General features: G+C 44.8%; 1 protein-coding gene across 3 annotated transcripts in view; it reads left to right on the forward strand.

Annotated features, from left to right (window-relative positions):
* ARHGAP24 (Rho GTPase activating protein 24) overlaps nt 1–14670 on the forward strand; it is a 274498-nt gene that overhangs the window by 141076 nt on the left and 118752 nt on the right. The window contains exon 1 of one of the 3 annotated variants that reach the window (XM_044428537.1): nt 4479–4671. The exons of 1 other annotated variant lie outside the window; for it this stretch is intronic. The gene's annotated coding sequence lies outside the window, so the exon portion shown is untranslated. One more of the 3 variants, XM_044428538.1, reaches the window with a different exon arrangement.

The raw sequence follows: 14670 nt of genomic DNA on the forward strand, positions 1-14670 counted from the left end.
AACTTTTTGTTGCTGACGGAAGTCAAACAGTTGCAAAAGTGCCAATACCATGCCAGGTAAGCCCATCTGTGTGTAGAGAGATATTTCTAGGTAGATCCAGGATATACGCCCCTGGGGTTCCAAATAGTGGCAAGTGATAGGAGCTGCATCTATGCGTGGAAGGCTGGTGGGGAATGGTACTTCGTGCCATCAACAATTTTATTCAATCCTGACTCTGTTGCTCTGAGAGAGGAGACGGGGAGAGTAGGATTTTTTCTTGTCAATTACTTCCCCATCATTTATAACTGCACGCATCCTTATCTGGTGTTATCAGTCTTCTTTTTTTCCAGTATTAACCATGCTGATGTCTTAACTTCTCACCTCTGTAATGATGATGTACCACATTCTTCTGATTATATTAATTGCCCTTTTTGATATCATTTCCCGCTCTACAATCTCTTTTCTGAAAAGGCCAAGCCAGAATTGCACACTGTGGCCACAATCCAACAGAGAACAAAGCTCATTGATTTTGGTAGCTTTCCTATCTTAATGATGCATTCTGCAAAGACTTCAGAAGTGGATTTACCATGAATTTCTGCAACATCGCTTTGATACTTATTTGTAATTACAGTGTTGTAAAGGAAGCGATGACCTTGACTTTACAAGAGCTTAAAAGGGCTGCCAGAGACATTTTGGAGGGCATTCATTCATAAGGTTGCCATACGTCCAAGAAAATGTGCTGGCATGCAGCAACAAAAAAAGCCTTTTAAAATATTTTATATAAGTGCATATTAATTTTATATGTTAATTGCAGTCTAATATATATAACCTATTTTGTGAATGACTTAAAGTTAGCTTCAAATAGCCAGAAGCATGGCTTCCAGATCAAGAGAGGTGTTTGTACTACTCTGTAAGACTCTGGTGCTCCTGCAAATGGTGTATTGTATCCAGTTCTGGGTTCTACATTGTAAGAGAGACTTAGCTAGATTTCAGTTCAGTGCAGGGTCACAAGGATGGTAGCCAGATTGGGGGTGGAAGGTGCCATATCAGTTCAGATTGAGGGAACTGGGTCTTTTCAGCCTGGAGAAGAAGACACTCCAAGGGGATCCTATAGTGACATATAGGTATGTGAAGGGTTGTCATATGGAAGAGGGTCATGACCCGTTTTCCCCTACAGAGCAGGACAGGACACAATCCACTGGGCATAACTCAAGGAACCAGGTTTAAGGTTGGATGTCAGGAAATACTTCCTGGTGGTTAGGATCCCTAGATATGGAATGGGCTTCTATGGGAGGTGAGAGGGGCATCAATGAGGGGCAACCACATGTTGGATATCACATGAGCAGAGCTGCTTGGAGCCAGGGAAGACTAGATGGCTTCTAGCTCACTATGTTTCTAAATATGACCAGTGGAATATAAATCTATTTCATAATAATACATTTCCAATCTGTTTGCTAATTATTCCCCTGCCACAAAATGGTCTTGAGTTAGCATATAAGATTAAGATCTGTGGGAGTATAACAGCAATACTAGGATGAATCCTTATGGAACAGGGCTGACCCATGTCCAAAGAAACATTCATGCAACTGTCCCAGTTTAAAGAGAAATGTTCCACTGTATGAGATTCAGGACTGGGTTACTTCCCCTTCCACTCTGTCCAGTGTGTTGCTACAACTCCAGAGCATTCTGTTCCTGAATTCCAGCCATGTATTACCAATCAGCTTGTGCACAAACTGGAATGGAATCTGTCTCATTCCCAGCGACTCATTGGCTTTGTAGCATCAACAGGTGTTAAAACTAATAAAAACTTGGTGACTCAGCTGAGCACATGTGATTCCAAAAACAAGCAACTGTCCATCCATTGTGGCGCAGTGAATAGTTCTTGCCAGGATGATGCAGGAGGCAAAGGGGAAGGAGTATCTTCTTCAATTATTATTTTGGGAAGAGTGACCTGAAACTGGAGAACTCCCCTCAACTTCCTTCCAGAGAATCTCTGTTTGCAGACATGCTCTCTTCTTTTTAAAAGGTGCACACATTATTTCCACTTTACAAAGAAAGCTCTGAAACTCAACCTAAATTAAGAGCCCAACTCAATAACACTGCTTTAGCTGCTGTAATGCAAGCGCCACTGAGGGGAGGATTCTGTTCATGTAAGTGGGGAAAACTTAAAGACATGAGCTTAGTCTCTTTTGTCCCACAATCCACATAGTCAGACAGCCAAAATAGCATGAGAACTTTGCTCATCTTCTAGGTCAGGACTGAGCAACTTTTTTCATGTTGAGGGCCAAGTTTCATCATAGGTAGTCAGTCTGCCTGATGCCACATTTCAGCAGTGGTTGGGATTACAGCCAGGAGAGGGCATGGCCTGATCCAAAAGGGGGTTACTTCCTTTCTCTTTTTGCCACCCCCCCCCTTTCACTCTATCACTCCCTGTGTGTATTCTTCCTGCCTGCCCAGCAGGCTGACAAGGAAAGGAAAGCTCATTCTAGCTACAGGGATGAACTGCTCACATGTGGAAGACTTTGGAAAATTAAGGTGAAGGCTTCTTGTGGCCGTCTTTTGGCTCATCTACAATTAGCTTAAAACAGAAATTGATCTGGGAGCTTCAGTGAAGAGTTGTTACGAACAGTGGAGTTCGTAAGATAGAAGCTGCTCCCCACGTCATTCATTGAGTCAATACAGCTGTGTTTGGTACGGCAAATGCTGGTAGAAAACTGGCATGTTCACCCTCCACAGTTTATTTTCCTGACTCTTGAGGAAGGAACCCGCTGATGTACGGTTTGCTTGATGGGGAGGGAGGCCAGTGGAAGGGTACAGGATACATCGCCAGCTCAATAGATCAGATCCTTGAGACCCTGGAGAGCTGCTGCCAGTCAGAGTTGACAGTACTAAGCTGCTTGGACAAAGTAATATCCCTGTTACAAAGTGCAGTATTTATGGTACATGGCTGCTGCTGGGGGTCCTGATGCTTCATCCAGCTTGAATCTGATGGACATATTTACTGTAGATGAAAAGAGGCCTTCAGGAAATGCCATGTCCCTCTCCTCATTTTCCTTTAGCTCTAGGTCCTTTCTGCCTCACCTGCTCCCAGCAGCCTCTCCACTGAACATCGTAAAGCTGCTGTCGATTAGTTTACAACATTGGCCTAAACTGCACTTGAGTCTGTCTTGCTGCTGGTGGTTAGCAAGCTGCCTGCTTTCATGGCATTCAGCCTACTGGTGACTTAGAGAAATGCTTGTGTAAAAAAACTGTCAGCTCTATTTTTAGTTCCTATACAGTAAGTCCCTTGATTTTCAAGTCTGCCGGAATGGAGGAGGGCTCCTGTATTGAAACGAACAGAGGACCTTTTCAAAGTAAAAGGCAAACAATACAAGTGAAACGTCTTGACTGCAGAGACTTAATACAAGATGCCTGGTGTGTTTGTGCAATTTTACACTACTTTTACGGTGTTAAATTGTCCAAAAGTTTAACTTTTCAGTTCAATGGACAGACAATAGACAGACAGACAGACAGGAATGAACACTTAACATTTATGCTTGGCTCCTTGGCTCTTTTCCCTTAAATTGCATGCTGAATCACATGGGACAAAGTCACTGGATTGCTTTCCCCTGCAACCCTTATTGAAATTGATTGACCCTGTATCCTGTGTCTAAGAAAGAAGTATGGGAATGTTTAGCACACAGGCAGGGCTACCATCTGATTAAAACTTTCAGGGTTTCATTCCACAAATTCTTCTGCAACCCAGCTATTAAATAGTTCTCTCTTTTTAAAAAACCTTCTCTGCAACATCCTCCTTTAAAATCTTCCCTCCAACATCCTCAGTTCCTTTGGCAGGAACTGAGTCAAAACACCAAATAAGTACAAAGTCATGACTGAGAAGGGAAAAGGAAAGTGATTGAAAAGGAGTTTTTCATAAAAAGGGTTAGACTTAAGGAAGACTTTGCTGGGATAGGACAGATGGAAGAAACAAGCTTTACAAATCCACAATTAGGCAGCGGGTTGATCTTTTCCTTGCTTCTGAACTTAGTTTAAAAGCTGGATTGTTCTCCTTCTCTCATGCACAGACAAACTCTGCGAGCCAGAATCTGAATGGATCTAGCCAGCACACTCTGTGGGTGATGACAAACTCTACCTCCTAAAGAAACCCCTTCTTTCTAGTGTTTTGTTTATGCCTGGAGATGAGAGAGGGTTCTTATGTCTTGCAGACTGGCTGAGAGTCAGGACACCGTTTGGATTCTCTGATTCATTGCTTTCCTGACCTCCGGTTTGTCTCATGCTGTGATTTATACAGCTCGGGGCTACTTTCAAAGGCGAGTCTCTCCAAAAGCATTGGGGGTAGGAGGCAGTGCTTCCGTCCCTCTTTGGGCTCCGCTGATTCACCTTCCACTGCCCTTGTGCACTTCCCTACCTGACTTCCATAGCTCTGTGTGTGTGTGTGTGTGTGTGTGTGTGTGTGTGTGTGTGTGTGTGTGTGCGCGCACAAGCACCAGCACAGAAGGAGAAAAGTTGTTGCCATTCCTGCGTGATGGAGTCATGGGAGAAATTGCAGCGAGCACACAGATAGTGGGAGTGCGAGCAGAGAAGCTGGCTGGGCTGGGAAGCTGCTTGTAACGGTAGCAGCTTTGGCTGGCAGAGCTGGAGGTGTCTGCGTGCGTAGCTGGCTCTTCCGTTGGAGCATTTGTGTGAAGGAAGGTGAGAGTTCGGTCTTGCTCTGGATTTCTTGCATGCTTCCAACGGTGGGGTGGAGGGGTGGACTTGCTGGCTCAGGTCTGGGTGCATCTGATTTACTCCTAACACTGCCAGAAACTAAGAAGACATACATATTGTGCGAGTTTCTTGGGAAATCTGTGTGTCTAAGCCTTCCTAAGCACCAGAACAGATGCTGAGGATTTGGAGAACTGTCAGGTGAAGGAATTTGTTTCTGATTTTGTTTTCTTGGAAATTTCAAGTGAAACCTACTCATAAGGAGGCAAGAACTCTGGTCTGTTTACCAAAGAAAACCCTGGTAACATCCTGACATCCTGGTAACCTTTGACTTTTACAACAGTGTTCACTGTTTTGTCTTTAGGATCACAGTGTTTATTATTGCTTCAGTGAAGACCCAAATTTAGAGGGAAATTGTGGGATTCCTATCTCCTTTCATGGCATTCAGTGTTTATTATAACTGCATACAGTTTAACAGGATGGTAAAATCAAAGCCTGTAAATAGCAGTAATTTTGAGACACAGGCTTAAAGTAGTCATTTAGTAACCAAAATAACAACCTCCTATTGTTTAAGATTAGGTGCCTGTGTAAACATATCCATTGTAGCACACTGGCTTTGGTTTTATAGGCTGACATGAAAAGAGAGCTGATAAAACTGCAATTGCACATGCCTTACTTTTACGGTAATTAATTTGAAGTCTGGCATAACATCCTAAAGGTTTCCTTTTGGAAATTATGGCCTAATTATCTAGCAAACAGCATTTGAGTGTTGCATGAAATATGGTACGAGCAAAGAGAGCAGGCCCAGATCTCCACATGGGCACACACAGCTCTTGGATTTAGCCCATGGAAAACCCAGATCTTGGACCTGGGAGAAAGTATATGCATCTAGGGAACTTGTGGGCAATTTTTCATCACCTCCCTTATTTTAGTGCTAGTTTGGATCCCCCCCCCCCCGCCCCACACTCAATATTAGGAATTGATTTGAATTTCCCATGGCATGGCATAGATGAGGAGGGTTGGGATGTGTGAATCAATGGATAGATCCATCGGGTGTATAAAAGTGCAGGGAGGAAGGAATGGGAGACATGGAGTAGGATTGGAAACTTTTCCCAAAGAGGAAAAAGCATCTTTTCTGACTACAGTCACCAGAATCCACATCAGAGAGCAGCAGCTTTCCGCACATTTACATCCCTCCCCCCAGCCTTGAGATCTGCTAATTTGCTTTTTATTTCTTAAATGAGCAAAATGCTTGTAAATATGATGCAAGTGTGGAGAGAAGATCTGCATATTTATTGTTTGTGTATTTGTTTACAGCATTTTTATGGCACTATTCAGCCAAGAAAGGATGCCAGAGGGGCTTATGAAGATTAATAATGAGCAAGTCCGTGCTTTCAGGCTTACATTCTAAAAGGCATAACACAAGAGGAAAGGGAATTGGGAGGGTGGTTTTTTAAAAGGCAAACAACAGGCACCAGTACTTGCTTTCAGATTTCTTGTAGGTGATCCTTATGGCAGGGAAGGACAACATTTGCCTTCTCAGACGGGTATTTATTCTTTATTTATCCCATCCTTTTCGCTTGTGCAAAGAGCACAGGGTGCCTCTCTGATTTATCCTCATAACGATCTTGGAATGTAGGTTAGACTGAGATGACAGTGAATGACTGACTCAAAAGGAGTACCCAGTGAGCCTCACAGCCAAGCAGGGACTAATATTTGGATATCCCTTGTCCAAAACCCTCACCACTCCTGCAGTGGCTCTCTGGTATGTGCCAAAATTGCTTGGAATTCTCTGTCCAGGAGTTCCTGCAAAAGAAAGCAGGGGCAGAGAGCTAGCCTGTGGTTGGTTAACCACTCATGTCTTTGACTGTGCCCCACATGGTATCCGGCACCAAGAGAAAGCTGTCCCTTGCTGGAATCTTTGGGAAGAGCCTAGGCAGCCATCTGTTGTGGGTACCCTGGTTCTAGATTTCCAGCACTGAGCTGGGGTTGGATTAGAAGGCCTATAGAAGCTCCTTTCTAACTCCTATTCATAATCCCTCTGGCATGTTTGTCCAGGTGCTGGTGAGAAAGCTGCTGAGGCATCTGGTCTGGATGGGCCAGTGGGTAAGGTGTTTCAAGGGTTGCTGAGGCAAGGAGCTGCCAGGCAAGGAGACCTGACTAGTTGTCTGTGAATTAGCTGATACCAGACATTCCAGGCAGGGAAGAATAAGGAGAGTTCAGTGCTTGGGATATGATTGCAGGTATCTGAGCTGAAGCTGCAAAGATGTGGTTCCTGCACTGTTAGTCTTTGAGAGTCATGGTGCACAAAAGGAATCTCCGTTCTCCTGTGCTGCTGCATTGCTTCAGTTGTGCAGGAGAGAACATGGCTGCCCTTAATGGAATCCACAAGTCTCACTCTGATTCCCTAATGTTAACCAAATCATGTCCTTTGAAGCCTTCTAAAAAGTGTAGCATAGAGTGATAGGTATATACACATGTTTCCTTTCTCCTACATCCAGTTTTTAAAAATCTTAAGTTCTTTCTCTCCTCAATATGAAAACCTTTGCAAATATTTGTACATTCATATGAAAACCAAATGGAAATAACATCTTCACCCATCTCCATCAAGCAAATTCAGTAGGTGGAGGTGTTTTTTTGCATGGAGAAAACCGTGCCTTAGATGTAGCTGCTTTCTGTAGCTCTGGTTTTCCCACATTCAGATTTTTTTCCCTCTGTGTCCAGAATAAGGATGATTTTGTGGACTGGAATATGTTTAAAAATCAAAATCAATCTGAAGCAAAATTCTCACCTCTCTTTAGTGAAGAGAAACAAGAGAAAGGAATAAGGGAATGAGGAAAGGCCCCCTTCTAACTCAAGTGTTGGTCTGCTGGCACCTATAATAGGATGCTCTGTCCCCATCCAAAGGGGAAGGCAATTCCTCACCATAAAACGTACTGATGGACCCACGGCGCTGACACACAAATATATCTTTTCCCAAGCTCTCTTCTGCCTGGCTTTAGATCTGCTTTCCCATCATGCTCTGGGATCCCTCTTCTGTTTGGCTTGCATGTCCTAGATTTGACCATGGCAGGTCTCCTGTTGTGGGCCCAGTTCTGAAACAGTCCTAGGCAGGCTCCCATTATGTCTACACAGGACCTGGGCCAGCTGGCGTCATTCATGAAAGAAGGTTCCAGAAGAGAGAGACTTGGATCCATGAGGCTTTACAATTCTTCATTCCTTGTTTTGGAATTTGCCACTAAAGCAATATATTCACTTTGGCAGAGGATGTGAGCACTTGAAAGAGATTGCCACAGCATACTAGACGACACAAACATAACTAAAACACTTCAGGAAAAAAGCAAGACCCAGTAACAAGCTGAGAAGGTTAATTAGAATCGCTACGGCCCAAATGTCCCATCCCATTATGCATTGCCTAGTTACTGTAAATGTTTTCCGCCTTATTTATGTGCATGAATGACGCTTAGTCCTTAGTTTAAGATTTATTAACCTCAAAGGGCACGTTTGTCCACTTTCCACTAATAAGAGCTTTGTAGCTCTGCTGCTTGTGTCTTTGGGAAGCAAGAAAGACCTTTCTGCTGTTGGTCACAGTTCTGCTCTGGCTGTGTGTACTCTTGTTATGTTGAATGAATTTAGAGCATCCACAGAGGGTGACTTTGGACTGCAAGCTCTGATGCTATTTGGAAAGTGAAGGGCTACTTATTTTGAATGCAAAGTAAGGTAGCCGTCTCAACTGACAGCCAGCAACTGAATTCTCATCAAACTGAGCTACTTGGAACTAAGGGGGAAAAAGTAAATTTAGCAATGAAATACTTCATCAGATGAGTCCTTTGGACATATTTGCTCAGCCGGCATTGCTTGTGTTGCTATTTCAAACTGAGAAGTGGCAAGGAGAATATTGTCCCCCCTGAACAGGTCTGATCGTGCAGAAGTCCAGCACGGCTGTTTTTAGGTGCTGTTTCCTTCAGTATAGTTTTTAGGTTCATTTCCTTGAGTATAGTGGGATACTTTAGAGGGAAGGACAGCTGGACATGCATTCACAATTGGAGGGGATCCCCTCAGGATTTCCTCAGTGGGAACACTGTTGTAAAAAGCACGAGAGATTGTGTTTTACAGGTTCGGAGTTGCACCAAATAGGGATGTATGAAATAATCTATACCTGGTCTGTATCTGTTCACACCAAGTCAGTCTTGAGCTCATGCCATCAGACTTTAACATTATTATTTTTAAAATGCATGAAGATCTGCATTTCTTTTCATGTACAACTTTCTCTAATGGATGCCTTTGTACCCTTCTCTAATATATGCATTTTTGAACACAGTTTCCTTGATATGTGTATTTTTATATGTAACCTGCCCTAAGAAACAGAATTTTCTATGCAATATTTGAGCTCAGAACTATGTTACAAAATTCAGAGAATGGTAAACATTGAAAGAGAACTGAGTTTCAGTTCGATATTGGTTTAAAAGTGAAAATCAAACGACTGCATTAAAATGAGAATCCAACCAATTCCCCACCCAACCTTTTAATTTTCTAGCTTCTCCAGTGAAAAGGATTTCAGATATGTTGGAGGAGACCGCTGCTCAAACCTCATATTTAGGCTGCTGCTTGCCATTAGAATAATCTGTCTAGAGCTAAACAAACCAGTGACCTGACTCTGCATAATGCCCAATTGCTTCAATATTCGGGAATGCTACATGTGCTGCATTTCTTTGACTTGGGAGCATCTGGGACAATTTTGTTATGCTGTTCCTTGCTTGTCTGTGCAATGAATATTTTATAGACCATCTTGGTAACATGAAAGGGAAGTTGCTGTGTACTAGGTGTACCTTCCATATTCTTCACCCACTTTACACAGACTGTAGCAAAGACACACAACGCTGTTTGGCCCTCTGCTATGTCAATTTTTGACTTGTAAAATAGATTTTGAGCTCAGCTTGGCTGTTCCTTCATTATCCTTGCCTTCAAAAACTGGAATGAAAGGTCACTTTTATTTTCCACACTGCTAATGCAGAAATAAATGTAATATTACATCACTAATATTTTGGCTGTTTCATGGAATTTGAATGGCTAATTGTTTCAGCTGCTTTAAGTTGTCAATGTTCAGTCAATGTTCTGTCTGAATTGCAAATGTCCTTGAATCTTGTTTTCCTTGAGAAAGATGTTGTACAGAATGGTTCTATGGCTTAGACAGTGTCTAGAGGGCTACAGGGTGCTTTGGATTCCCAGATCTGAGGTTGAAAACGGGCTCCCGCTCATCCTCAACCATCATCCTTCACCCCTCAAAGCCAGCATAGAAAGAACAGTGCTGACTGCTTTTCCAAGACTGCAAGACCTGCTTTGGAGAATGGATAAAGAGGAATTCTAGGGAGAGGGGAGCAGATGGCCAATGTCCTACTATTCTTTCATTTCTATACTGCCCATATCTGAAGTTCCCTGTATCCTGACCATGTGCCTCCCTGCTTCTTTCCTATAGGAAACCCCATAGCTGGAATCTGACTCACTGGGAATATGTAGAATAATAACAGTAACAATAATAGCCAAAATTAGCCATCTAGGTGATTTGCAGGGCAAGAGGAGTGGAGAAACAAAAATCACCTCCACCTTTCTGCATAGGACAAAGACACACACACACACACACACACACACAATTATCAATAAGTAAGTAATAGCACTGCTTACATCCTCAAGTGTTCCAGCTGATGTCAGGATTTGCCTCTTCAAAAGGGACTTTCAGATCAGCACCAACTGTTGAAGAAGGCCTTGCCAACTTTCTTTGTGCATTTCCCTGTGAACTGTTTCTCAGTGGCAAAAAATGTCCTGGATCCATGAGGTTGTCAAGGTAGGGGAGAAGGCATCAAGGGTAGGCATGGTTGGGCACCTGCTGAGGATCCACAGCCTAGCAGGCACATGGACAGACGCCCCCTGGAGTTGCTGCTCCACTTCACCAGTGCAGCCTCCTTGTTCAGCTGCCAGGCATTCTGACCCAGACAGCGGTGGGGCTGAGGAGAGGCGTGGTGGATGCTACTGCTTGCGTTCTCACTGGTAAGCCAGCCGCAGCGCTATGAGGTAGGAGGAAAGCGATGGCTGCAGGTGATGAGGGCACGGAGGAGCTGGATCACGGAGGGCGAGGGTCCCACGCACTGGCAGCATCTAGCAGACAGCACTGTTGGAGGCTCCAGCTTCAGTATTTGACAACTTGAGCTCAAGGAATCCAGAAACGAGCTGGGAACGGAGCTCTGTCTTCTGGACCTTAGAGACCTAGGAATACTGACTGCTCCTTCCCATTTGGGTGATACAGAGAAATTCATCAAAACGTCTGTATAAAGAGGGTTATCTCCAGGGTGTTGCTATATATTAATGCTACTGACCTAGCAAAGGTGCTGTACAAATTGTAGGACTCTCGTTTAATTTGAGTTGCATTGTGCAAATGTAATATGCAGAGTGTCATTCCACAGAGCAGCAGTTTTCAGTCAGCGGTCCATGGACTGGCACTGATCTGCGGAAGATTTCCTGCCTGTCCATGGGTGTGTGCTGGGGGTGGAGGCTGCATCACCATGACTGGGATACAGGATCAGGAGCTGGCTGTGCTCCACCATCTCTTCCTCGGTTGGCATCATGTTCGCGGGGGGGTGCCGGTGCCACTGGGGGGGTGTAGGGAGGGGAGAGATGGCTTGGAGAGAGCCAGCTGAGAGCCACACTGCACCGATTTTGGCATTTTGTTCTTTTGTTGGCATTTTTTGTTGCTCAGTTTCTGCTTGTTTTGGAGAATTTTCCTTTTCTTTCTTTCTTTTTTGGTATTGTGTTTGGGAACTAATACACAGAATACTGTATTATGCGTGTGGTGCTTTTCATTTCTGCCTAAGTGGTCCCTGAGGTGGTTTTCCTGTTATTGCCATGGAGCAACAGAGGAAGTCTTCCGTTTAGATCCGTGGATGTTTTTACCTGTTTAACATGAACCACTAGGGGGCAGAACAAGAGGGGAGGCATGGCATTGATTCTGCACAAGATCCGGCTTGGGCAGCCAAAGACAGCTGCAAGGGGAAAGCTATTTACAAAGCTCCGTGTCCATTCTCCAGGACTGGCATTTCGGGATGAAGATTTTCTTTGCAGTTTGGCTGCTTCCTGTTTGAATTCTATTTGTGTTGGTCGCATCCTCAGAATGTATTGGAAGCAAAAACAGGAGTCCTGGCAGGGCTTGTGCAGCCATCGTGCACTTCCTGTTCAACTATAGCAGGGGTCTCAAACTCAACGGACCTGGGGGCCGCTGGGAGTAGAGGCTGGGTGAGGCTGGGCCACATCAAGTATTCCACCACCGCGGTGGTGGTGGGCCGCTCATCCGGAGGCCGGCCCGGGTGCCGCCGGCGCTTTGAAGGCCACAGGGCCCCTCCCCCCATCCCGGCAATGGGCCCGCGGCCCGCGAGTTTGAGACCCCTGAACTATAGGAAGCTGCATGGATGTTAGGAATGATATGGCCCTCTTCAGGGGCAGGCATGGTGGTGAGGGGTGGCCTTCTCAGGGGTAGCTCCCAGGTGTTTCTGTGCTATCCCATAAGCATGCAAAAATACTTCTTGTCCAAGCAGACCTTTGGCATGCATGCTGGCCTGCAGTGCTCGGTGCTTCTTTCTATTCTGTTATTGTGGTGTGTTTTCATCTGCTTTTCATCTGCTTATTTTATTCTTTTAATCTAGTTTGCATTGTACACTTTTCATTTCAGTTCCTGTGATTGTTAGCCACTTTGAGCTCCAGTTTCTTAGTGAAAAGGCAAAGCACAAATCAATGTTTTGTTTTTTGTTTTGCTTTGCTTTTTTCAATGTCTGAATGAAACCTCCATGTTCCAAGGCAGTACACCCTAGATTTCATTTGCTGGAGAGCTTTTTCCTTCAAGGCTTCTCAGAGGCAGGTGTTTGGCCGTTGTGGGAAGCAGGATGCTGGAAGAGATGTTCCATTCCAGAAGAACTCTTCTTCTGCTCTTGTGCATTAAGAAGAAAACTTTCCCCGCCTCTGGAGTGAGGAAGCAGGGAGAAAGGGGGTTTTCATGGTCCAATCCAGACCAGGATTCTACCTGTGGAGTAGGGGGCCCTAAGCTTTCTCCCTGATGTGCACCTGGGCTCGATCAGGCCTCCTGAGGCTGCAGCTGGTACTTCAGATACTCAGCCATTAAAGCAAACAAAGAACTGGGCTGAATACTTAATAAGTGCACATGGTATGAGGGGCATCCTGAACTGGGAATGGAGTGGGAGAAGGGGTGGAAGTTTGGAGCAAAACTTCCACCCCTTCTCCCACTCCACTAGGGTCCTGGTCCAAACAGGGACACCTGCACTTACTCTAGAGTTCAAAAAGGACACAGTCACTAACTATAGCCTGAAAGTAAAGCATGCTCACATCCCAGCTGTGTTGGGTGCTGGTAAACATTTATTTCCACAGCGGTAGAAATCTTAGCTAGCTCAACATCTGAGTGGCTCTGGGATGGCCCTGTCGGCCACCTGGCAAAGCACAGCAACCAGAAGGTCCCTTGGTCTAAAACCTGTTCGGTGTGACAATACTGAGTGAACTGGGCCAATAGCCTGATGCAGGACAAGGCGGCTTGCTGTGTAACTCTTCAGTTCTTGCTCAGGAGCCTGTTAATTGTGCCATCGGCCTTTGCAGTACAACAGATGCTGCATTAGGAAATGGGAGTCCCAAATTTTGCCCCATCAACTTGCTGTCCAGGGGTTGAAATAACTTGCTGAAATAAGGGACTGCCATGCACACGTGTTCTGGTGAGATTCCCAGGCGTGCATGAGAAGCTGACTGTTTTGGCAGGGCTAACAGCTCAGACTCTGATGATGAGATGCATGAAGGGGAGTTGGCTGACCCGGGCAGGCATGACTCTGATAACAAAATAGTTGTTGTAATGGATGCGGCCCCACCTGCAGTCCAGGTTTCTCTACCTGCCTGCGCCTGCTCAGGACGAGATTACTTCAAGGACAGACAAAGGGCCCAGTCAATCCACCCATGGGAATGAGGAAGAACAATATCCTGGGGAGTTTTTTGGATGGACAACTCCAGCCTCCTGAGGACGGAGACCCAAAAGTCTGTCGTCACAGCTTCCGGGTGGCCCAACGGGGATTTGGAGCGAAAAATGCAGGCACTCCTGGTTTCCCAGCATGCCTCCTTCCTAAGACAGGCACAGAAAGGTTCCTAAGCAAAGCTTCGGGTGAAGGGGGGCAGAAAGGGTTCAACGTTTTGCTTTGCGTATGCTCAGAGACTTCTATATAGAATAAAGACATTTACAAGAAGTGTTAGAAAGTCTGTCCTGCTGGGAAGGGAACACCTAGCTCACAACAGGGACCGACTTGCCCCGTTCCAAGTCTTTCTGCCTGAGTTTCTTTTTCTGAAATCAAATGCCCTTCGCCACAATCCTTTGTCACAAAGAGGGGTGTCCTTAGGAGATGGGTTTCTTCAAACATACACACACAGAGACAGACTTTAGACATTGTGTAATTAGCATGTGCAAATGTGTGCCTCGTTTGGTTTTGTCCCGTGGCCCTGAGCCCTGGAATGGTTCTGTACCCAGCACTCCCCTGGATGACTGGGATGCGAGACTCCGAATTTAATTCACTATAGGAAGCTGTGGTTTTCAATCTAGCTCTCAGTATCACCTGCCAAAGTTTAATGCAGTCTGTGAACTCTGCAGTGGCTAGCCAGGGAGGTTATGAGAAATACAGTTACGTGTTTACATGTGCATCAGCAGATATTACTGCATCAGGACGAAAAAAGGTAGTTTATTTTGCTTTCTTTGATTTCACTCATCCTATCACCAGCCACTTTGATCTCTATGCAGGTATGAAATATAACAAACAAAAAATGATTGCTTGTGTTCTCATCTCCTGTAAGTCTTCAGAAATAAAAGTGCGGGTCACAGGCTAGAAATATTGGGGCTCAAACCAAATAAATCCAAGATGAAAGGGTACCAATAAATGCCTCATAAAAGATCTGTACAGT

The sequence above is a fragment of the Varanus komodoensis genome, unplaced genomic scaffold, assembly GCF_004798865.1.
Source record: "Varanus komodoensis strain SLA01 unplaced genomic scaffold, ASM479886v1 scaffold2, whole genome shotgun sequence".
NCBI classification, from domain to species: domain Eukaryota; kingdom Metazoa; phylum Chordata; class Lepidosauria; order Squamata; family Varanidae; genus Varanus; species Varanus komodoensis.